The 25,407-nt window shown below is 45.0% G+C and overlaps 1 long non-coding RNA gene across 1 annotated transcript in view; it reads left to right on the plus strand.

Annotated features, from left to right (window-relative positions):
* LOC309639537 overlaps nt 1-25,407 on the plus strand; it is a 220,481-nt gene that overhangs the window by 103,390 nt on the left and 91,684 nt on the right. Inside the window, exon 3 of the long non-coding RNA XR_014251716.1 lies at nt 2,180-2,332. This is a non-coding gene — a long non-coding RNA (uncharacterized lncRNA). The remainder of the gene's footprint in view (nt 1-2,179; nt 2,333-25,407) is intronic.

Consider the following 25,407-nt stretch of genomic DNA (forward strand, 5'->3'; position numbering starts at 1 on the left):
CTCTTACTCACGAGACTGTGGAGGCCCCAAGAATGAAGCTGGCGTCATCTCAGACTCGTCTGGGCCAGTGCTTGGCTCAGAAAAGCAGGTGGAGAGGAAAACACAGATATTCTGGAGTAGCGGTCAGACACCCAGATTCTGCTTAGCTTCAGATCCTAGCTCCTCTCCTTTGCCAGCATGTGTCTGCGTGGGGACAGTTTACGCATCTCAATTTCTTTGTCTGTTGGAGGGATATACACATGTTCACTTCACTGGCATGTCATGGGGGTCAGCCATGCTTTTATTTCCTTTTTTCATTTGACAAATGTCACTCCATCACCTACAATAAGCCAGGTACAAGGGATACAGGGATGAACAAAAAGACAGAGTGTGTCCCAACATAGGATATAGCAACAAGGACAAGACCTCAAACCTTAGCGGGCGCCAGGGTCCCCTGGAGATATTAGGTAAAATGCTGATGCTGGGGCCCCACCCTTGAGAGAGTCTGAAGTAATTAATTGGCAGGCAGTAAGACCCACCCAGGGGCATTTTTTAAAGGTTCATGTGATCCTGTGGTACATCAGGGTTTAGGGTCATGATGAGTAGCTAGTGCATGCAAAATGTTTTAAAAAATACACAGTGTCATTCTTATCTTTTACTTCACCAACATTCATCCTTTTATTCCCCCCAAATTCCTTCACCCATAACAAGTTAGTGAAAAACAGATTCAGCAGAAGATCATGTTAATTAGAAGATCTGGGATTTGAAACCAGGCTTGTCTGGCTTTCTCGTCTCTTTGCCTTCCTTTCCCACTTTCCCCAGTGAAATATTGCAAGCAAATAAAATGATGGAGAAAAACATAAGGACACCATGGATCCAACATCCAGATTTTTCAAGTTCATCACTCATTCATTCAACAAATATTTATTAAACACCATCTAGTTAGCAGGCTTGGTGCTAAGCACTGAGGATAGAGTAGTCGACCAAACAGATACTGCTGGCTTCACAGAACTTCCATTTTACCATATTTGCTTTACATTTTTTCTTCCTAAGGAAGATATCTTTTTTTTTATAATTATCTTTTTTTTTTAATTGATTAATCAATTTATTATTTTTTGGCTGTGTTAGGTCTTCGTTTCTGTGCGAGGGCTTTCTCTAGTTGCGGCGAGCGGGAGCCACTCTTCATCACGGTGCACGGGCCTCTCACTGTCGCAGCCTCTCTTGTTGCAGAGCACAGGCTCCAGACGCGCAGGCTCAGTAGTTGTGGCTCACAGGCCCAGTTGCTCCGCAGCATGTGGGATCTTCCCAGACCAGGGCTCGAACCCGTGTCCCCTGCATTGGCAGGCAGATTCTCAACCACTGCGCCACCAGGGAAGCCAAGGACGATATCTTTACTCACAAAATATATATACGTTCCCTATGCAGCTCTCGCTTCTCGCATTTCTCTCCCTCCCAGTCAGGACATAAACACCACCCTGATTTTTGCCGTTACTTACCCACATATTTACCTCACATTTATTCATCAACACTGTATAGCATTGCTTTGTATGTTTTAGAGCTTTTCATACATGGTGTCATTTATATATATATGTATATATATCTTTCTATATATTTTATATTTATAAATCTTTCATCAACAACTTTTAAAGTATTTTGTTCTCCACGTGTCCATTTGATGCACATAGCCTTGTTGTTTCCCTGTTGTATGATATTTGACTATACGATGCCATGGTGATGAATTTAATCCTTCTCTTCATGATGGACACCCAGCTTGTTTATACGTTTTCCCTAATATAGACAACACTGCAATGGACATCTTCATCTGTGTCCACCAGTGCATGTTCGTGAGAGTCTTGTGTGTGTATACTTAGGAGTATGATTGCTAAGTCATACAATATTCATACGTGAGCTTTGCACGGTCATTCTAAATTGCTCTCCAAATTGAGCTGAAGCCAACTCACTTTCCCGATAGCAGAGACTGAGACTCTCTGTTATTCAACCACGTTTGTTTTTCAACCCCTGCCAAGCAGATGAGTCTGGAAAAAAAATCTCTCCTTTTGGTTGTAATTGACACTTACTTGATTATTAGTGAGGATGGACCTCGTTACTTATATTTATTGGCTATTTGGATTTCCTTTTGCTGTGAAATGCCTGTTCTTCTCCTTGTTCCATGTTTAAAAATCCGTTTATTTATCATTAGGTCTGAGCTCTTCACCACTACACCCAGCCAGCTTCTTCAACTGAGAAAAACAAATGCATCTGATAAAGGGAGTCAAAGACATCACCCTTCTTCCTCCAAGGGCTGAAGAAAGCAGCCCTTATTGACTGGCTTCTATCACTCATCTGATTAAAGGTACCACTTACTTCCAAATGCTTAGAGCCGGGGCTGGGAGCCATTCATAAAACTCATATTGAACGATCAGCTTTCACAAAGTTTGCCTTAATGTTTTTGCCTGGTATTGATCTGTGGGGGAACTATAAAAATTGACACCAGAATAAACTTTGAAAGACGGCTCTCGCTCAGCTGAACTGAGATCAATGCAAATCGACCAGGGCAACAAGGGAGGGGATGAAACAGCCCCTTCTCCATTAGCTGGTCCCTGCTTGACCAGCAAAACTCTTCTGGGTCCTTCTTGGCCGTGCTTAGGGACTCAAAGGCAGACACAATGGTATTTAGGGTAAGTGCTGAGATAGAGGAGAAACTCTTCATCCTGGGATGCGGGACTCCTACGTTCGTAGTTATCAGCACCTGAGAAATTTGATTGTTTTTAGAAGTCTCTTTTCCCCTGGGATGTTAGTGATGGGTGGAGGAGTCATGGGGCAGAAGGAGTGGGGTGAGCGGTTACTGAGCACTTACTATGCCCTGTGTCTGGACTGGGTACTTTGCAAACACTCAGAAGGCAGGGTTGGGTTGGCTCCACTTACAAGTGGCTGATGACAGGCAAGTGACTCAACCTTCCTGACCTTCCATTTCCTCCTGTAAAATGCAGAACAGTGTAACACCTGCCTTACAGGACCATCTTCCAGTTTTAAGCATGGTGCCTAAAGCAGAGTATGAACCTGTGGTGACATGTTCCCTACCACCTCCATCAGTCCTAACAGCAGCCCCGGCCATTTGAACCTCGTCATCCCCATGTTGAAGAAGTAGACACTGAAGCTCAGAGAGGTTAAGTGATTTTCCCAAGATCACACAGCGAATAAGTGACAGGATTTGAACTCGGGGCTCTCTGACTCCCAAGTCTATGCTCTTTCCCTGAGAGCACACTGTATAGTTATCAATCTGGGGGTGGGGCGGGGAGTGGGACAGCTGTCTGATCAAAGACAAGATAGCTCCCATGGCATGTGTGAACTGTGTGTTACCTGAGGCCTTCTCTGCCACAGTTACGCTCCTTCCTGCATTCTGTCACTCTAGGATGATCATTGTTAGTCAACCCTGGGAGCATCTCTTCCAAGGGACCTCAGATAGAGGATGCTGCGTTTGCAAATTCTCGGAAGTAGATTCAGAATAGCTGGGCGTTGCTGGGCTGCCATGTGGGAAGTAGGTGTGGAGAAATAAAGGGGTCCTATCCACGGATTTTTTCCAAGAGTACTTATTGGAGAGTTCCCTGGTGGTCCAGTGGTTAGGACTCAGCGCTTTCACTGCCATGGCCCCGGGTTCAATCCCTGGTCAGGGAACTAAGATCCTGAAAGCTGTGCGGTGCGGCCGAAAAAAAAGTACTTATTGGGGCCCTACTACGTGTCGAGCACTGGGCTAGGGGCCAAGGAAATAACGCTGAACATCGCTGATATGAAGAGATGTAGAAACATTTGGTTATGACACGGAGTACATGATAAACTCTGATTGGGGACCATGCAGAGGGAATATGGACGCACAGGAGAGGGCTTCCCAACCTGGACTTGGAACTCCAGGGATACGTTCCCAGAAAAAAAGACGTCTCCATTGAAATTAGAATGACTCAAAGAACATCTTCAAATGCAGACTCTCAGACTCTTCATCTAAAGATTCTCGTTCTGTACGTGGAGCGTAGGGAGAATGAACCCGTCCCCAGGTGAACAGAGAGCCAGGCTCCACAACCCCTAGGCTAGATGACTTCTTAACAAAGTCTTTCTCAACCATGGTTGCACGTTAGAAGCACTGAAGCTTTGCAGAAATGCCGGTGGCTGGGCCCTTCTCCAGATCAAATGAACCAGACTCAGTGCGGGGAGGGGGGCCTGGGCATCAACATTTTGTAAAGGTCCTCAGTTGATTCTGATTCAAAGAGAAGGTTGGGAACCATTGCTTTAGGAGGCAGAGGCAATGTTTGGGCAAGTGAGTGTGCGGGGAAATGTCAGGCTTCCCTGAATTTTCTTTGGGTAAGAAGGTTTTTGTCTTGTTTTGTTTTTAATTTCTATTGGAGTCTGGTTGATTTACAATGTTGTGTTAGTTTCTGCCATACAACAAAGTGAATCAGTTACATATATACATATATCCACTCTTTTTTAGATTTTTTTCCCATATAGGTCATTACAGAGTATTGAGTAGAGTTCCCTGCGCTAGACAGTAGGTCCTTGTTAGTTACCTATTTTATATATAGTAGTGTGTATATGTCAATCCCAATCTCCCAGTTTAGCCCTCCTCCCCTTTGCCCGCCGGTAACCATAAGTTTGTTTTCTACACCTGTGGCTCTATTTCTATTGTATTAGGCACTTAGTGCATACCAGCCCCTTCCCAACCTGCCAGCTAGTTGACTTAATCTTTACAACATCTGAACATTGATATTCATTCCCGTTGCTTAGATGAGGCCATGGAGACTCAGAGAAGTTGAATTACAGCTCCAGGTCACACAGCAGAGGATCATCCCATCCAGCACACGCCTCACCATGTCCCTAGACATGTGTGGCCACAGAGGCTTTAAGAACATCACGGAGCAAAAATGTTTCTGGGCCACTGGCCAAGTATAGCATGAATGTGTTGCTCTGGAAATATGGGGTGTCTTGGGGCCAGGAGGGAGCTTCCTGGGTGCTAATGGAGTCCACATGAGCTGAAAAACCCCACAGTAAGAGAGGCGTTTATTATCTATCTCTCACACCAGTAAATTTATGACTGTTTCCAGTTCTAAGACTTCAAAGCACAGCACAAAACCAGCAGTGACCACTTCCCCTCACCCCTTCCCCTTTTAAGCTATCTATCTATCACCTATCTATTATCTATCTATCTATCTATCTATCCATCTATCTCCCTTTCTCTTGTATCCATGAAGTTTGCTTTCTCCAAATACCTTTGTTTGGCAGAAGCAAGTTCATTGGCAGGAGAGAAAACTCCCCTCAGGCAGCCTGTCACTTATTGGAGAGAGTCAGGAGCTGAAAGTTCCTCCTACCCCACATCGTAAATAACCTTACCCTGCCCCACCCGCAAATCACTTCAGATTTTTGGAATAAATAGTAATTGCTGTGTTCTCCCCCATGGGCATAGCCGAGGGTGTATGTATGTGCATATGTGCATTTCATTTAATTTTTGTTTGAGCCTTGTAAAAAGCACCTTTTGCTCCACCCTCTACTTCTAAACACTTTTTTAAAGGGATTACCGCTCACTGCCCCCCGGAGTCAGGGGCTCAGAAAGGCACTCACTCTAGGTCTGAGATTTACTGCGATTCCAGGGTGTTGAGAGACACCCAGCTCAGTTCAGGACCAGAGGAGTGTTTTTCCATTGTTTTGTTTTGGGGACAGAAACTTTGACACCCTTAATATTCTTTGTTCTACCCATCACCACTCCCCCGGCTCTGGTCTGGGTTATTTTTCCTCAAGATGCTCCTAATAGCCTCCTAGCTCGTTCCCCTTCTCTCACTCTATGTCCCGCCTCCCTCTAATCCATCTTCCATGCCAGCCACCCCTGGGATGACCTTTCTGAGCCTCTGATCTGATCATCATCGAATACTCATCATTATTTCTGGTTCCTGCCTTGGAACCTTCCAGCGTCTCCTTGTCTTTGGTTTCGTCCTCTAAGCAGGAGAGAGGGGTTTGGATACAGCTAGCTTATCTGAGAGACGCTCACAGGAAAGCGAAGTGAAGGAGTAGAACAGTGGGCTGGAGAAGGGAGCAGAGAGAATAGAGTGTGTGTTAAAAAGCTGGTTACTCCTGGCACCTGGGGCTCAGTTCCCTGGGGAGCTCAGGGGCTCTGCATAGAACATGCCTCACGCTGCAGAATTTTCCCACCGGAGGACACAACGACTAGAGCATTTGCCTGCCGGTAAATGTGTCCCATCCTCTGTTTAGAGTTACCACCAAGGGTGCTTGTGTCTCTGCTCTCCCGGGCTGTACCTGTGCATGGCTGGGCAAGCCTTTCGCAGCTTTGGAAGACGCAAAGCAGAGACAAGGCGATGCCTGGTGGACATGGGGTGCTGACATCAGACCCTGGGGATGTGGGCTAGGGCGTGACTAGCATCTCTCCCACCTCCCGTCCCTCTCGGGATAAAGCCCAAACTCCTTAGCATGACTCAGAACATCTCCTGGAGGTGACCCTGTCTACGTTTCAAGCCTCAGTTCTTTCTCGGTCCCCGTGTCCCATCTAGCACCTTCCACTCCGGCTGCATTGACCTCTTGTTACACCCCCGGATGGCTCTAGATATTTCAAGCCTCCACACCTTTGCCCGAGCTGCCCCCTGTGTCTGGAATGCCCTTCCGAATCCTGTCCACCTTGAGGACAGCTCCCCTTGTGTCTGGACTTAGCTTGAGCCTCATTTTCTCAGGGAAGCCCTTTCTGACCTGTGGGTAGAAGGGTCTGCCTCTCCTCCCGGGCTTCCTCTTCTAGACACTGCCTACCCTTGTATCGTAGGAATTATTCATGTTAACTCTACACGTGTGCTTATTTGTCTGTCTCCTCCACCAGAGTCACATCCTTAGGGATGAGATTCATGCTGTATGCATCGTTACTCAGTTGGTGCTCAATAAATGCTGAATAAAAGGATGGATTGAAAGGGGCCATCTTGTATAAAAGGCTCCTTGGGTGGGGTCTTGTCTTTCCCAGCTTGGACACCAATCCTTTACCCATAGTCTCAGCACACCTCTCACCTGGGTGAGAAATAACAACGGGGTATAGTGGCAGATGCACAGGGTTTGGGGTCAGAAGACCTGGGTTCCAGAATTTTCTGGAACGAGAACTCACCACTCGTGACCTGGAAAATGTCCTTCCCTTGGCATCTCTCTGAGTGGGTCAGCCTAGACTTCACTTGATTATTATCCCTCCATGCCTTTGCTTCTGCGCCCACAGAAGAAACAGTGGCTGCATGTTTGCTGGGTGTTTCCTTGGTCCCACGTGTGCTCTGTGCTCTGGGAAGCGGACCCGCATGGCCTGCACTGATGGGCCCCGTGCCCTGTGTGTTCTGGGTGGGCTCAGCCAATGGAAAGCGCTGGCAAGAAATCAGAAGGAGGGAGAGAACAAGGTCAGGGTGTTTGGTGCCTGAGCTCCCTCACAGCAGAGTTGCTGTGGGTTGGCTGTGTCAGTTGTTTGAGGACCGCAGCTCCTATCAACAGCCCCTTCCCAGATCCACACTCTCTCTGTGTTCTCATAGCCTCACCCTCCTCTCATTTCTTCTGGCCCAAGAGTGGTAACGGCTCCCCACTTTGCTAGCCTCACAGTACCGCACCATCCCTTGTGACCTCCTATACCGTTCCCACATCTCTGTAGATAGCTCTTTATTTACCCGTCCTTGAGTTACCCAATTTAGGGGTACCGTCTCTTTCCTACCAGGATCCCAAATGGTGGTCCAGGTGGTGACTATCTGTTATGTAGAACTGACCCACAAGATGAAGACCGCTTGCTATCACAAGGACTACCCTGGCCCATTCTAGCTGAAATATTCTAGGAAACTAAGATATCTCCTAGGGGCATGAAAAGGAATATGAAGGTGATACAGCAGAGAGTGGTGTAGTATGTCGGTTAAGAGCATGGGTGCAGAGTCAGACAAATCTGCATTCAAGCCCAGCTGCGCTACGCAAAGCCGTAGTTTGCACACCTGTATCATGTGGATAAGCATCGTATCTCCTTTTCAGTGTCGTGGTGAGGATGAAGCATGTGTATGAAGCGTTCGGCACTGAGCTGACCCACGTCACTGCAGGATACGTGCGATGATTGTCCTGCTTACAATGCCCGCTTCCCACATTATGGCTGTTGATCTCTTTGCGTGGCTTTGCCCACCCTCCGCAGTTACGAACGCCATGAAAGTAGGGTTTATGCCTTTTCTATTTCTGGATGCTTCCCAGTGCCTAGTTCAAGGCTGGGCAAACAGGAGATCCTCATGATACGTAGAAGGAAACCAGTATGTATTGACCTCCTATCCGAGAATCAGGTATTCTCAGATTGAAGACAAATAAATGGAGACTTGAATGGTTAGTGACTTTGACTGAGGTCACACAGCTTTAACTTAGAACTGATTTGAGCTGACCGACTCCAACACCTACACGTGCTTTTTCACACGGAGCCACTTGCTGATGGTTTGACCCAGAAGAGAAAATACCAACCAAATGTTAATGACAACGTTTTACCAGCTGCAAAGAGGATATGGAAAAAGGCAGGCGATAAAGGTGCAGGAGTTTCAGGGAAAAGAAAGAGACCCCTGTGGTCAGAACAAAGGCACCAATGATAAGTATCTTTATCAGGTTATTCGGATGTAAGCAACAGAAACCTATTCTGCTAACACACACAGAAATGGTGTTATTGGAAGAGTATCAAGTAGCTAACAAAGTAAAAGAGCCAGATATCAGAAGGGACAGGGAACTTGTCAAGCGTGGGATCTGAGTAGCAGGAGGTAATAGACAGTCGCTCCCCCCGCAAACTGCTTTCGGAGTGAATGAACACCAGTAATCTTTGGTGTGTGAGTCACTCTACTTATGATTCAGATTCCAGGGAGAAAATGTCTGATTAGCTCACCTTGGGTCACATGGTCTCTTGGCCAGGGGCAGGCAGGAATTGAGTGACTGTCCCATTGAGACTACATGTAATGCAGTGGGTGGGAATGATTCCCAAAAGGGGAAATCAGAATGCTGAGGCCAGAATGGAAAAGAAATAGATACTAACTTGTCCAAAACAGGGGATGCCCACTGCAGTGATGGTATCAGATGCTTTTCACAATCGATGACAGTTACTGGAGCTTTCCATGTGTTAGGCAGGGCTGCTGTGTACAGTGGTGCCGGCTGGATCCTGTTCAAGAGTGCTAAGTCCTAGCCCAACCTCTGCTAGCCAAATAGCTGTATCTACCCAGAGGAAGGGATGTCTTTCTTTATGTGCAGAAACACACTAGGCACTTTGTATAAATCATCAGATTTCATCCTCTTAACAACCTTGAAATGTAGATGTGGCAGATGAAAGATGGTGACAGATGCTTTGCTTTCCTCCCATTGAGGAGACAGTCAAATCCTTGGGAAATGGGCCACATGCTGTATGCATCATTGAGAGGTAAAGCCTGTGTCCCCTCCTCTTTAATCTGGAATGGCCTCAGTGACTCGCCGGCCAATAAAATATGGTGGAAGTAACATCTTAGGACTTCCAAGGCTGGGTCATAAGAATCCTTGTTACTTTTTTCCTGGGTTTCTTGGAGCCCCGAGCCACCATGTACGAAGTCCAGCTACCGTATCCTATTGATCAGTTGCAGAGTTTGGGTTCAGGAGAAGGAATGGAGACGTGGCCTTTTAATGGGACAAGTGTCAAAGAGTTTACTGTCACCTTCAGTCTACCAAAATGTTGGTTGAATACATTAAACAGATATTTATTTGTTGAGCATCAACTCTGTGCCAGACACTAATCTAGGCACTGGGAAAAAAGTGATGGACAAAACAGAAGAGCTTTCTGCTTCCATGGAGCCTGCATTCCAGTGAGAGTTCGCGTTTAGCTTGAATACATGGTTGATGACCTGGAAAAGAGAATTGAGAATGTCAGGCTTCTAACCTCCAACCTGATGCCTGCATCCCCTAAAATAATCTCACTATGACACAAGGTTGGATTCATCCTTTCTGAGTCAATTCCCTAATCATTCATCATCTGCATTCATCCTCAAGGCAACATCTGATGAATTCTGGAAGAATTCACAAACAAACAGCAAGAGGCAGCTTTTGTGTCTCCTGCTTTCCATGAGACGCTGAGCACATTGTAGGGCTTAGAAACTAGATGCTGCCTGAAGCCCTCACAGTTGACTCAGGCCCCTCATCGACTCTTGAGTCCAGGAACTTGACCCGTGGGACAGACAAAGAAGGAGAGCCTCAGGGAGAACGAGGAGGCTGAAGTTGCATCATCGTGACTCAGACCAGCCAGGGTCCACACTGGAACTGAGCTGCAAGCTTCAGAGGGGGTATGAGGAGGGCTGGGCCTGAGGGCTGGGTCTGAGTAGCGCAGAGGAATTTCACACGTGGCGGAGCCAACCTGGGTTCTGTTCTGGGATAGCACATGTAAGTGGCAGGGTAAACCCCTGAGTCATGGAGCTAATCTGAGCTCTTTCAACCTGGGTACCTTGGAGATGAACAAAATCCCGACTTCAGCACCATCAAAGAGGTTAGATGGCAAAGTCAACAGTTTCAACAGGGAGCAAAGGGCTGAATCACCCAGGCCGTGCCTTCCTCTGGCCTGAGTCAGGCGTAAAGGATTAAGTGTTCTATTTTGGGGAGCTCCTAAGTGCTCCCTTGGAGAACTTCCAGCAGAGGTGTGTGGGTTCCCATCAACTCCCTAACACACCTTTCTGACTAGAATCCATTTATTTTTCATTTCCATTATTGGGCAACCAACCAATGACTATTGAGCTCTGACTCTGATGCATTTTATATGTCACCTAGATTTATTTTTTTCTCAGAAGGTGCTCTGGAGAATACTAATTTTCAAGCATGCTCCTTAGGCAGCCGGGGGTGGGGATTTCTTTGCAGATTTTCCATCATCAAATACAAGATACACTTGGGAAAGACTCGGTAAAATTTTTCTTCTACTATAGCGCATTTAGAGTCTTTAGTATGCTAATGCACATTGCAAATCTCCAACAGTTATTTAGATTATTAACCTTTCCCAACTCATTTTGGCCATAGGACTCCCTTTGGTAAAGCAAAGGAATTGTTTTTAGACAAAACGGCTTTGAGAAATGTTGTCCTTGAATTAGAACTTTAGAACAGTTCTTTCATAGTATGAGTGTAGGAATTAACCAGAGAGCTTGTTAAAAATGCAAATTCCCACTCCAGATGTTTAAATTGAATATGTCTTGGGTGAAATATTTATGTAATAAATATCTCAGGTGATTCTGATGTGGATGATTCGTGGCACCCACTTTGGGAAACACTGCTTTAAGAGCAGGTCAGAGTTGGAAAGCATGTAAGTTTAACCCCTTGTTTTATAGATGGGGAAACTGAAGCTCTGAGAAGCAACTTGTCACACAGTGAGTTTTGTCTAGAGTTAGCGACTGGCCTGAACTTCCAGCTGAGAAAAAAAAAAAAAAAAACCTCCCCATCACCTGATGAAACTTGCAGTGCTTCATATGCATCAGAGATATCTATAAATAATAACGATATTAAGTGTTAAGGGGTGTTTATTCATGGATGGGTAAGTATGAGTGGATAAATAAATTAATGAAAATATGTCCCGTATCCTAGGCCCTTATACTTCTTTGGATACAATCCAAGAGCATCAGATTTATTTTGCTCAGTTCCTCTTATGATAAAGAAAGCTGATGTCCAGAGAACTTAAGTAATTTGCTCAAGGTCACACAGCAAGTTAATGGTAGAGTCATAGCTGTAAGTCAGTTTTTTCTGATTCCAGATACCAATCCTGATTCCAGGATTGCCATTCCGCAGCCAACCTTGGATTCTAGAGTCAGAGGTGGATTTGTTTCTCAGCTCTTCTACTGACTAACTGTTCAACATTGACCAAGTCACATGACCTCTCTGAGCCTCAGGTATAAAATGAAGATAATAGTAACTTGCTTCCCCACTTTGCTGGAAGGACTTAATGAGCTAAATTATGTATACTTTTGGCATGGTGCTCAGCATGTGGTAAGCACCTTATAAATATTAAGTACTACCAATAATAATATTGATAACCATGAGCAGTATCTAAAAGAGAAAACCAGTGCATGTTGAGAAAAGGAAAATGAATTCCTTTTGTTGAATAACAAGGCAACAATCATGAGCTCATAAGGTTTGGCTCTCCTTGTGTGTCGAGTGAAGTCTATATCTCAGAGTGCCAGAATCCCAGGGTTGGAACGGGCTTTGGAATGTACCTAATCCGATATCCAACCCTCGATATAGATCCCCTGTGAGAAAGCCCAGTGGCCCTATCTACTCCCAGTTTATTACCTCCACTGACTGTGAACTCACCAGCTCCTGAGAAAGCCCAATCCTTTCTAGAAAAATAGCAGCAATCTTTACTGCCATGTCTCCCAAAGTGTTGTCCAAGTACCATTACTTCCAGAAGGTGCTCCTCAAGAAAAGCATTTAAGCAATGTCACAAGCCCTAACCACCTCCTTCCTTAGAGATTTTCTTCAAAAGCTCTGAGAAGTCCTGCAATTGGGGAAAAAAAAAGCTTCCTCTTTGTTAAACCTAAGGCTCTCTCCAAACTCATTTGACCAAAACAAACAAATAACAACAACAATAAAAACAAACAAACAAAAAGCCCTATTGAAAATCTTGTTGATCTTTTGTTTTTTCCTGTGGTATCACTTTGGGGACTTCTTCAATGGTATAAATTTTTCTCTTCTAGTAGTTCATGAATTATTATTTTTTTGCAGTCATGCCAATATGACATTCAAGATTCATTTGAGTTCAAATAGTACTCTTGTCCCTTTAGAAAAATATTTTCCAACACACAGTGCTGGTCGTAGTTGGTAAGCACAGGTACATTTGTACTGATTGTTTACAGCTGACATCTATTCCAACTGGCCTGTGTCTGTACCATACTGCTGGTTAAATATTTTGAATATTGCTTCTACTAACAACTTCTCATTCCTCAAGACTGTCCTCTCTCGAAACCCATCACGCTTCTTCTCTCGGTGCCGTAAATCAGCTTCCCAAAGCTTCAGCCCATCCCTTCTCTAGGGATCCCTCTACTCAGCTCAGACCCTGTCCCAGCTCTCAACTTGCTTCCCACACTGGTCAGTGACTTCAGTGTCTCTCCTCTGTCCCCAGAAAATGTGCCTGAAAAGAGGGGTTGGTGATAAGTCACAAATCGCTGCACAGTGCTAGGTGTTCCAAAATTGCTATTTGACCTTGAGATTCAAGCATGCAGGAGCACACACACACACACACACACACACACACACACACACACACACACACATACACACCTCCCAGACTCCCTCAAAGCAGATATCCAAACATCACCCCTTCCTCATTTCAGTGGGGGTCTCCCATCTCTCCAGGAGGCGAATCCACTGAGAAAACTTCCAGAGCCCTCTCTTGGGGAGGGGAGGAAGGTTAAAAGTGTACATGGAGCATTCTTTCTGGCTCCGCTCAGAAGCCGTCAGGGCAAAGGGAGTGAGGTTTCTGGTTTCAAAGGGAGCCTGAGCAAAGCTGCTTCTTTTAGTTGCAGCCCCTCTTAGGGAAATGAGAGCTTTTTTTTTTTTTTTTCTCCTCTTGCAAGCAGAGCCATAAATCATGAACGTTCCTTCGGTTCTGGGAGTGGGGGTGGGATTAAGGTTGTTTGGGTGGATTTGTTTGAGTGTGTGTCTTTTGGTCTTCATCACCCTCCCCCTTCATAAACATCAGCTTGTAAGTTCTCATCCTCTAGAGGATACACCGAAGGCATTGCGTTAAATATTTAGAACAGGAAACCACCTTACGCGTCTGGATGGGAAAAGTCATCTCAGGAGAGGTGCTGGTGGGGGGCCTCCTGTCTCTCTCCTGACCTCACAAATGAGAAGGCACCCTTCCTTTTGATACCCAGATGTCACCTCAAACTCTTCCTGAGAAAAGAGGGAGACTTGGCACGCCGGCTGGGGATGGCTTGGCTGGGAAAGTGTTTCTCTTTGGAGCAAGGTTTTGTAGGCCAAGGATAATCGATAAAATACATTTTTAATAGTCTTTTTCTTGTGAGTAAGGTGGTTATGTGGCTCAGTGAAGGGAGAAAAACATGGTCGGAGGAAGAATTCAGCCAGACCATCTGCCAGAGGACAGGTATCCATTTGTGCTGAAATACAACCCCGCTCATGTACCCTCCTGTGTGAAACCTTCTATGGCTCCCTACTGCCCAGGGAAGAAATGTCAAGTTGCCACCTAGGGAATAGGAGACCTTTCAGAACTTGGCTCAAGTCTAATATTTTTCTCCTGCTTGTCCTTTCTTTCATCCACAGCTCTGATCTCATCAAAACCCTCATTTCTCCTTTTATTATCCATGTATTTCCACATCTCAGTCTTGCTGCTCTCTGTGCCCAGAATGATATTTGCTTCATCTCTCCTTTATATCCTTGGAAGGGTCCAGCCTGACTTATTAGTTAAGAATATTTTAATAGTAAGTAGCGGTAACCAGTAAAGAAGACACATTGGCTCATGTAACTGGGACGTCAAGAAACACATGGACTTCAAGTAAGGCTTGATTCAGCAGCTTAAACAATGGCATGGAGGGCCCAGTTTCCCTCCACTCTGTGTGTCAGACACCACATGACAACCCCTTGCTAATCTTAGATCGCCCTTAAAGGGAGTAGAATAGCTCTAGTAATTCTAGCCCTCATGTAGTCACCCTGTACCATCCAGAAGAGACTCCCTTTAGGTAGCTCCTACACAAGTCCTGGGAGTCACTTTCAGTGGCCCAGATTAAATCCTGTGTCCATCCCTACACCAGTGGCTGGGACTGGGAGAATCAAATCTGTTTGCCTTTGTACATGTCATTTCCTCTGCATGGAATACGCCTCCTTGCGAAACTTCTATTTAGGCCTCAAAACCTGAGCCAAGTGTCCCATAACTCTGTTAGGCTTCCTACTCCATTCCGACCTCTCTTTAGTGAGTTAGCGAATTTTTTTCTACATTTCCAATGCACTCTGTTTATTTTTCTTTGTGCACACAATATATTGCCTTATTGTCACATTTAGAAGGATGTGAGTTCTTCTAAGATACTGACCACGTTGGATGCATATCAATAGCCTGTATGTTGACTCATGTACCACTAGACATGCAGAAGGTCTAGAAATATCTGTCAAACGAATGCATATGCAATGCGTATGGACATCTGTCATCACACATGGGTTCTGAGTCATCAATCAAGACAGAGGTCCTTGAAATCCCAGAATCAGTTTTGACTTGGAGCTTGATCAGGTCTTAAGCAAAGAGATGCCATCGCTGATCACCACCCCACTTTTGAAAAAAAAACAAACAAACAAAAACCAAAAATCAAAAAACCCACGTACCTTTCAAGGATCATCTCCAGGGCATACCCAGTCCTGAGAGAGTTATTCCAGGCTGGTTCTAAAATTAGGTCAGACTCTTAGCAGGGAGCAGGTGGGCCATGTAAATTGGGTAACTTAACGAGATTTTAATACAGGAGGCTTTCTAAAGGCGAGACTGAGTGTAGGGAAGCCAACAAGGGGTAGTGAAGCACTCCAGGATTCGCCATAACAGGAAGTGGCTCCAACCTCAAGAAAAGCCAGAAGGAGAGACCTGAATGGAGGCTCCCATCTCGCAGAAGCAGGGCCTTTGGAAAAGGGAGACGGACAAACCCCAGCGCCCTGGCAGGGAGGAAACCGGGAATAAATACCTGACCTCATTCTTCTCCTGCTGGTGCTCAAACTCAACCCGACACCAGACAGCAAGGGAGCTGCTGATGTGGTCCATGTGGGTCAGCCTCCTGAAGCAAAGAACAGAGTGGAGAGCGGAGGAGAAACACATGGAAGATACCCATAGTGTGAAGTAAGGCAGGTCCTGGCAAATGGAGCAGTGACTGCCAGGGGCCAGATGGGTTTTCTACATTCTGCTAAAGTGGCCTCATTTCTTCCTTTTGGATCAGGGAAGATGGCAGACCGTCTACCTCGAATTTAACTCGATAGCTGATGGGTTTTCGTAGCGTGTTTTGGAGAAAGATGGATCAAGGTGGGCTACCTTTCTGAACCGATCCATGGACTTCCTTGCAGGTTGGATGGTGACAACCCAATGGCAATGGCTGAAGAACTGGAAACAGTCAGGAAGATGGCTGTGAATCTGGACCACGGGCTTCAGCAGCGGCTTCGCCTGCTCACCGTGTTATCAGTGAATTGGTTAAAACGAGAATACACCTGTTTATTGTACTTCCTGGTGACCGAGGGTTGGGAGAACTAGCCAGCAGTTTGGAAGACAGACCAGGATGGCAAATAGTTGAAATGATGAACTGAGTTAAGTGGCATAAGTTTTGTTCCTCCCAATGTCAGGTGCAAAAGCCCAAGGTCAGGGGTGGTTTTAAGGGATGAGTACAAGTTGCCCAGGTAAAGGGGACAAAGGTCCAGTTGGAGGACAATGGAGGTGTGAAGTGAGCTACAAGTAGGGCTTGGAGGAATCTACAAACACAGTGGGGCTGCTAATGGATGTTATCAAGAGGCAGGATGCGAGAAGAGGTGATAACGGAAGAGACATAACGAACTCTGCCTGTTCAGGGCTTGGAAAGGAGCATAAAATTCACCCTGTATGTGACTGAGATTCACACAAGAGTTTTTAGCGGGCAAGAGAATAGACAAATTATTTATTTTTTCCTTCATGCGTGTATGTGTGTACTTATTTAGTTAGCTTTCGTGTGATCAGTCTAGCGGTTCCGTTTTTTTTTATTTATTTATTTTGGCCCTGTTGCTCGGCATCTGGGATCTTAGTTCCCTGAACAGGGATCGAACCCACACCCCTGCAGTGGAAGCGCAAGTCTTAACCGCTGGACCGCCAGGGAAGTCCCGCGTGGTTCAGTTTTATATCCTCAAAATTTTATCGTGAGAATTTTCAAACATACAGAAAAGCTGAAGTAATTATACGAAGGACATCTGTATACCCGCCACCTGGATGCTACCACGGACATTTTGCTACATTTGCTGCATCACACCTCTGTCCATGCTTCCGTACTTCCTGCCCTCCACCCGTCTCCACCTTATTTTTTGATCCACTTCGATATAAGGCATTGGTAGACTGTTCCTCTAAGCCCATCACCTTTCATAGCCGTAACTACAGCTCATATTTGTTTAATACAGATTTGATTTTCCATATGAAATCATTGCATATCACAGCTAGTTAGCAAATCCAAACGTGAGATCTGATCCCAGACCCAGCGCCCATAGCCACCGTCACACGGCATCTGGATGGAGCCACCCAAGTGTTTTAAGTAAAGGACTCAGCTCAGAGGTGATGGATGGATTTTAAGGTGCCTAAATAAAAAATGAGGCAACCACACAGGCACCTGGGCAGGGCCAAGGTGGCAGGAAACCCAGACCATGGAGAACTGATGCTCAAACATGAGCAATCCAGTTTTTCCACCAACCCACTGGCCCAAGGCTTGGACTTTCTGAATAATCTTTAAAGACAGTTGAGATTTTGGATGGACCCTGTCCGTTCTAGTCTTCCTTAGGTCCTCGACTCAGTCCAGGGCACTTGATTTGGGAGAGAATGATATGGGCTCTGAGTCATAGGTCAGCGCCAACAAACTTCCTGAACATGCTGAAGAAAATGAGATCAACTCCCAGGAATGTTAATCCCAGAAATATTAGAAAACCACAGTGGAAGATGTGAGGACAAGAGTTTAATCCTTGGGGTTGAAGTTCTTATGCTTTCGTGTTTGGCTGCATGACCAGACCTAACCAGTGTCCCCAGATTACTCATTTGTGTGTGTTTGGAAAATGCTCATTTCCTTTTATGTTGGCCCAGATTTCTCACGGCATGAGGGGCTTTCCTTGGGATTCCCAGGAGTTTAGACTGGGCTTCTATCAAAGGTCTCTAAACAATGAATGAGGCCACTTCATCTGCTGTCATCTGCCATCAATACATGATTAAGTGGAAACTTAGTAGGATTCTAGTCAATGAATAAAGATCAACTGGGAAAAAAGCTAATTCTTGAATTAGTATTCTAATTAGCTAATTAGCTAATTCTTGAATTAGTATTCTCTTTGCCTATCAATTATGAATGCTAAGTTTTTTTTGTGGGGGGGGTGTTATATTTTCTGATTCAGGATTAAGCCATCTTACCCAGTGATAAATAAAGCTGTGTTTGAATTTCCACAGGCATTTTTGCATTATGTGCAGAGTATAACTCGATAAAGACCCAACAAAACATTAAGACCCAAACCTTTGCAATCAACAGGTAAATTCTCACTAAGTGAGAGGAATCAAAAAGAAGAAGGTCAAGGACAAATTTCATTTGTTTTCTTCCTAGCCTGGCCTTAATAGTAGAATATAATTTGGCTAATGGAGTTTGTGTTTTTTTTCATTAAATTACACGGGCATTTAAAAGATCTCTAAAACAATAGAAATATTCCAAGGAGTTAATTACACGTGGAGTTATTCAGCCATCCTCACTCTGTCATGCAGAACCCCATACATTCTCTCTGGTATGGAGAAAAAATATGAAGGTGGACATTTTAATCATTATAGGAGCTAGGAGTTGGGGCTTTGAAACTTTCCTGGAATACTACGTTTGGAAGGCTCTCAGGAGAACATCTTGCTTCACACTCTTATTTTGGAGATGTGGCTGGAACACAAACGCATTGAAGTTGTTAGATTTTATTGTCACCAAGAAGCAGTCCATATGATCCAGGTAGAAAGAAAACATCGAAGAGGCATCAGTGGCCATCCATCATTTCTTCATTCCTTTATTCTAGAGGTATATTTTGAGATCCCACTGAGTGCCATGGACCCTGCAAGTCAGAGCTTCTCCCGGAAGTGAGTGAGGGCTCCCCCATGCTTATGAAGCCAGGGCCATCCAATACCAAAATAGTTTGGGGTCCTGGAGGAACACAGGCTGTTTACTGTGAAAACTTCAGATGAGCTGTGAGGCATTCTTGAATTGAATCAGGCAATAACTGTTTCCGCTACCTGCCTGTTTTTAAGCATTTGGTTTGATCTACAAATCCAATTTGGTGAGTCATTAATAGATGTTTAATAGATGTTCCCAAAACACAAATGTCCCACAGCCAAATCAGTCCGGGATCCCTGTACACTGTGTCTCCCTTCTGGACACGTTCAATGCACATTAGCTTGTGAGAGTCCCTAAGAGTTCTCAAATGTATGTGGACACACACACACACACACACACACCCCACACTGCAAACACAAATCTTTTTATTTTTTCCTGTTTTCCTTTCAGAGAACAGTTAGGTATGATGCTTAACTGAATATACCAGCAACCAGTGAACTTATCAAGCAAAAAACCAACACAGCAATTCAGGAATTTCCAAACACAGATTCTGTTGCATCAGTTGATATTCCACGGGGCGTCTGCCTTCAAAACTTAGTGAAGACATGGCTGTCTACCCTCACGGATGTGGCTTCCCAGTTAGGGGATGTTTGGCTTTTGTCTAGCTCATGTCTAATTCTTTTGGATTCCTCTGAAGAGGAAGTCAAAAATCTAGGACAATACATTCAAGATCAGTAGCAGGAGAAGGTCCATAATCATGAGCGCGATGACGGCTAACATTTATTGAGTGCTTACTACATACCAGGCACTAAATAGTTCACATGTATTGAACCACTTATTTCTTAAAAACAATCTGGTGAGTTGGATGGGTATTACTGTTAGCTCTGCTTTAGAGATGGGGAAACTGAGTCATGGGGAGATTAAAGCCACTCGCCCAGGTCCCCCAGTGAGTGAGCAGACAGGCTGGAGTTAAAACCAGGCAGTCTGGCCCCAGAGTGTGTGCTCTTTTTTTTAAAAATTTATTTTATTTTATTTTATTTATTTTTGGCTGTGTTGGGTCTTCGTTGCTGCACGCAGGCTTTCTCTAGTTGCCGCGAGCGGGGGCTACTCTTCATTGCGGTGCGCGGGCTTCTCATTGGGGTGGCTTCTCTTGTTACAGAGCACGGGTTCTAGGCACGCGGGCTTCAGTAGTTGTGGCTCTTGGGCTCTAGAGCGCAGGCTCAGTAGTTGTGGCGCACGGGCTTAGTTGTTCCGCGGCATGTGGAGTTTCCTGGACCAGGGCTTGAACCCGTGTCCCCTGCATTGGCAGGTGGATTCTTAACCACTTCACCACCAGGGAAGCCCAGAGTGTATGCTCTTAATTCCTTTGTATTCTGCCTCATTTTAATAGCAATCATTAATAGTGTTGAGGGCTTACTATGTATCAGGCCCTGAATTAAGCACTTTAGAAGCATTGTCTCATGTATACCCCCAGTGTGATAAGAATATCATTATCCCTATTTTACAAAAAAATGGCATTGAGTTTGGGCGAGGTTTCGCCACTTGTCCAAAGTTGTGTAGCTAAGTGAGTGGTGGAGCCAGTGTTCAAACTCAAGTCCAGCAAACTCTGGAGTCCACATTCTTCATTGAACTGTGAAAATAAAATAAAAGAAAATGGTGGATGTCTTCAGGAGGGCAAGTTCTGAGTCATTACAAGAAAACCTTTGAAATAGTCAAGGCTGTCCGACCATGGAAGGCCTGCATGCTGAGGAGAGAGCTGTCCGTGGCTTGGCACTGTTCAGGCAGAGGGGGGGCGATCGTCTGCCAGGGTTATTGCACTGGAGTCTCTATTCCAGGCAGGAAGATCGCTTGGATTCCTTCAACCTAAGATCCTACAACTATGGGAGCATCTTTGTTGGCATGAAGAATGAGAGGGCTTCTGGTCACCAGAGATTGGGAGTATAGTAAGCGATGGCTCACACGTTTTGGATTTATGGGCACTATTTTGGAATCATAAATGGTTACCTAACTTATTTACTTATTCATGCATGTAATAACTACTATTTATTGAGCACCTACTGTGTGTCAAGCCTTGTGCTAGGCACTGGTGAAGATCTTATAGCGTTTACAATCTGTGATGAAGTCTGAATTTTATTTTATTTTATTTTGCCCACACCGCACAGCTTGTGGGATCTCAGTTCCCCGACCAGGGATTGAACCTGGTCCACGGCAGTAAAAGCACTGAATCCTAACCACTGGACCACCAGGGAACTTCCAGGAGTCTGGATTTTAAAACAAAACAAATAAACAAATAAACAATCATTGGCAAATGACATGAAAGCTACAAAGGAAGAAACCAGAATCCAATGATGGAGAATAGCAGGGTGTGGAGGAAGGTAACCTGCTCGAGATAGGGTGGTCACGGAAAGACTCTTCAAGGAAGTGGCATTTAAAGCTCAAGCTTGAATTATGAGACAGGAACAGACACAAGAAGATCTGGAGGATGAGCAACCCCAGAGGAGCGAAGAGCTTGTGCAAGAAGACTGGTGCAGGAAAAGCTTTCTCAAGCAGCTGACCAAAGACCAGTGAGGTTGGAATCATGAAAGGACATTCTTGTGTAACATGGTAAAGAGGTAGTTTGTACACCAGACAAAATAGTTTATGCCAATTGCAATGGGGAGCCATTCAAGGGTTTTAGAGAATGAGGGTAATGTTATCTGATTTAGGTTATTTTTTTAACTTTTTATTTTATATTGGAGTATAGTTGATTAACAATGTTGTGTTCGTTTCAGGTGTACAGCAAAGTGATTCAGTTATCCATATACATGTATCTATTCTTTTTCAAATTCTTTTCTCATCTAGGTTGTTACATAATATTGAGCAGAGTTCCCTGTGCTACACAGTAGGTCCTTGTTGATTTAGGTTTTTAGAATAGACCTGTGGCTGCTGAGTGGAGAATGGATTAGAAGGGGGCAATGAGACATGGTGGTGGTGACTTAGAGCAAAGTAATGGTGGCAGAAAGATAAAGACATGGGAATAGGTGACATATATATCTATTATATATTGGAGGTAGAGCCAGGAGGCCTTGGTGATGGGTTGGGGCAATCTGGGATAGACTGTTGGGGAAGAAGAAAAGCAAGAGATAGAGGGTAACCTCCAGGCTTCTTGCTGGATGATAGTATTGCTCACGAGGGTATAAGAAAACTCTCTGGTGACTATATTGGCCTGTAATTGCCAGTCCTTTTGCCTTGATTGCCAAATTGTTGGCCCAGAGAGTGCTGAGAGGAGCAGGGTTTATATGTTTGTAGTAGCTGAATCTGAAGGGACACAGGCCAACGATGGTACCCCAAGCTCTCGGGAATAGCAGAAAGGCTCACAACCATCGGGGGTCCACAGTTATCCCCATAGATGAGGCAACTTAACACACACACACATACTCCTAAAACAGCAGGGCTCTGTCAATTACCGATGGTAAACCACACGCTGGCTCTTGACCAATCCCAGGCTCCCACAAAAGCCAACAATTAAAAGGTGTATCCTCAGCGGATGCCCAGCCGCTCTGGAGACCCTGGTCTCCCTGGGGGTTGTCTAACAGCTTTCAAGATTACAGCCCCAGCTCTAGCTCCCGAAAACCCGGCCCGGGCCCTAGGAAGTGCTTCAATAATGGATGATCACCAATGAACAGCCAGCGATTTGCTGGAAATTACGAGTGATAAATAATTGAGAGGGAGGAAGCCTGACCAGCGGTACCCTAGCCTCCTGCTGATTCTCCTTAATGCACTTCCTTGATACAACTCCCTGCAGCGTAGGGTGCAGACAGCAACGCGTCCTTCAGAAGGTGCTGGCCGGCAAGCTTGGAGACTTATAAATATATGGGCCTCTCCACCTTTTACTCGAGGTAACGAGGGGCAGCAGCTCAGCAAGGACGTGGCGTGGCTGCCCGTGTCCCACCAGCTCGGACCCCACTTGCTGTGGTGTGATACACAGCCGTGCCCACAAGGCAGCCAGCCTCTGAGGCTCTGAGATGGGCTGCAGGTTGAAAACCTCAGTGAGTTTAGGGAGAGATGAGAGGGATTGGGTCATCCACGAAAAGGAATTGAGGGCAGTTCTGAGATTAGTTCAATTGCCCAGATCATGACGAGTCCAAGCTATGTTGTTTTTTGTTGTTGTTTTGTTTTTGTAATCAAGCCCCAATCCTGCCTCTTCCTCCTTGACCAACCCTCTTGAGTCCATCATGCTGTTACCCACATGGTTCCCGCCACTTCTTAAAACCTCTGCTGCTCTGATCTGGAGCAAGCCACAGTCATCTCTCTGTGTTAGTGCAGTAGCCTCAAACAGTGCTTTCCCCTCCAGTGTAGTTTTAATAGAACAGCCGGAGAGGTTCTGTTAATGGGTAGATCCCACCCTGTCTGTTGTCTGCACCGAGCCCTCCAGTGGCTTCCATCAGAGTCAGAGTGGAAGTCAAAGTCCTTCCTGATCTGGGCACCGCTGTTAGCACTCTGGCATCAGTTCCTGATACCCTCTACATCAGCCCTGCCCTTCCCGCCACACCAGGCTCCCCGCGGTTCCTTGTCCGCACCAGGCACACTCCCCTGAGTCACCGTGCTTCCTCCTGAACAGTTCTTCCTCCAGACATCGACATGGCTTTCTACATCACTTGAGTCAGGTTTTCGTTTAAGTATCACCTTCTCCAAGAGGACTTTTCTGGCTAGTGTATTTAACACTGAATTCTTGTCTGCCCACAGACATGCAGTACCTAGGTAGCTAGCTCCCTTTCTGATTTTGTCTTTCCATCAGCACTTATCACCATCTGTATTAATTTTCTGTTGCTGCCGTATTATAACTAATTACCATAAGCTTAGCAGCTTAAACCACACAAATTTATTATCTTACAGTTCTGTAGTTCAAAAGTCTGGCATAGGTCTCAGTGGGGTGAAATCAAGGTGTTGGCAAGGCTGCATTCCTTCCGGAGGCTCTAGGCTCTAATCCGTTCTCTTGCCTTTTCCAGGTTCTAGAGGCCACCTATATTCCTTGGCTTGTGGCCCCTTCTCAAAGCAATCTTGCATCTCTCTGACCATTCTCTTGGAGTCACATTTCCCTCCAAACTCTCTTTCCCTAACTCCCTCTTCTACTTTTAAGGACCTTTGTGGATACATTGGGCCCAGCCAGAGAATCTAGCCAGAATCATCTCCTTATTTTTAGGTCAGCTGCTGAGCAAAGGTAATTCCATCTGCAGCCTTAATTTGCCTTTACCGTGTAGCCTAACATATTCACAGATTCCAGGGATTAGGATGTGGACATCTTTGGGAGCTATTCTTTGGCCTACTACACCAAAGAACAGCTCTACTACTACTCCTACTGTCAAATTTGATTATTTATTATGATGAGTGTCTGTCTCTGCCAGCTAGAATGTAAGCTGCAGGAGGGCAGGGCATTTGTGTCAAATCAGTTCATTGCTTTATCCCCACCAAGCATCTCAACAGTGCCCGACACATAGCAATCACTCCAAAAAAATTTTTTTTGAATGAATACGTGAACTCCCAGATCATTCTCCACCCTTCTCCACCCACCTTTGGGTCCTGGGAGGCTGATCTGTACATAGTGTGTGCATGCTGTTCCCCATCTGAAATGTTCTCTTGCCTGTCCTGTAAGTTTTTCATCCTCAGCCATCCTTAACACGTGACACTTGGACATCCCTTCTGTGAAATTTTCCGCTTCTCATAGGAAAGATGAGAAAGACTCTCTCCCCTGCCTTCTGATAGTACCTTTTGGATCCTTGAACTGTGTCTATCTCCTCCTCTAGAATACCCTAAGAAGGTTGCAACATCTTTTTTTTTTTTTTAATTGGGGTATAGTTGTTTTACAATGTTGTGTTAGTTTCTACTGTAACAGCGAAGTGGAGTTCCTTGTGCTATAGAGCAGGTTCTCATTAGTTATCTATTTTATAAATATTGGTGTATATATGTCCATCCCAATCTCCCAGTTCCTCCCCCGCCCCAGCTTTCCCCCCTTGGTGTCTATACATTCGTTCTCTACATCTGTGTCTCTACTTCTGCCTTGTAAACTGCTTCATCTGTACCATTTTTCTAGATTCCACATATATGCGTTAATATACGATATTCGTTTTTCTCTTTCTGACTTACTTCACTGTGTATGACAGTCTCTAGATCCATCCATGTCTTTTGTTTTTTAATCTTTGTATTCTTATATCTCGCATATGGTAAGTATTTGATAATTTTTTTATCAGATACATTTATTTATTTTAGTGGAAAGGTCCAGATTGAGTAGAAAGGGACTCTTGATTTTAGAATTCAATAGTGACTGGGGCAGGAGGCTTTGAAGGCAGAGTGTATATTACACTTTTTTTTTTTTTTTTTTACACTGTTACTTAACAGTAATAAAATTGCTTTGAGTGCTTACTACTTGCCAGGAACTGTGTTGAGTATTTTACGTGCATTATCTTATTTGATTCTTACAACAAAGCTATTCTGATGTCAAAGTCCATACGCTTAACTGTGGTGCTAAAATTCCTAGGACATTTGGGATCAGAAATAAGGCATGGTGTGGCAGCCAGAGGGAGAGGATGTGAGTTCTAATACGTACATTTATACAGTAATTTCTAAATACAGAGAGAGACAGAGGGAGAAGGGGATGGGGCAG

This window comes from Balaenoptera physalus, assembly GCF_965194825.1.
Source record: "Balaenoptera physalus genome assembly, chromosome: 12".
Classification (NCBI taxonomy): domain Eukaryota; kingdom Metazoa; phylum Chordata; class Mammalia; order Artiodactyla; family Balaenopteridae; genus Balaenoptera; species Balaenoptera physalus.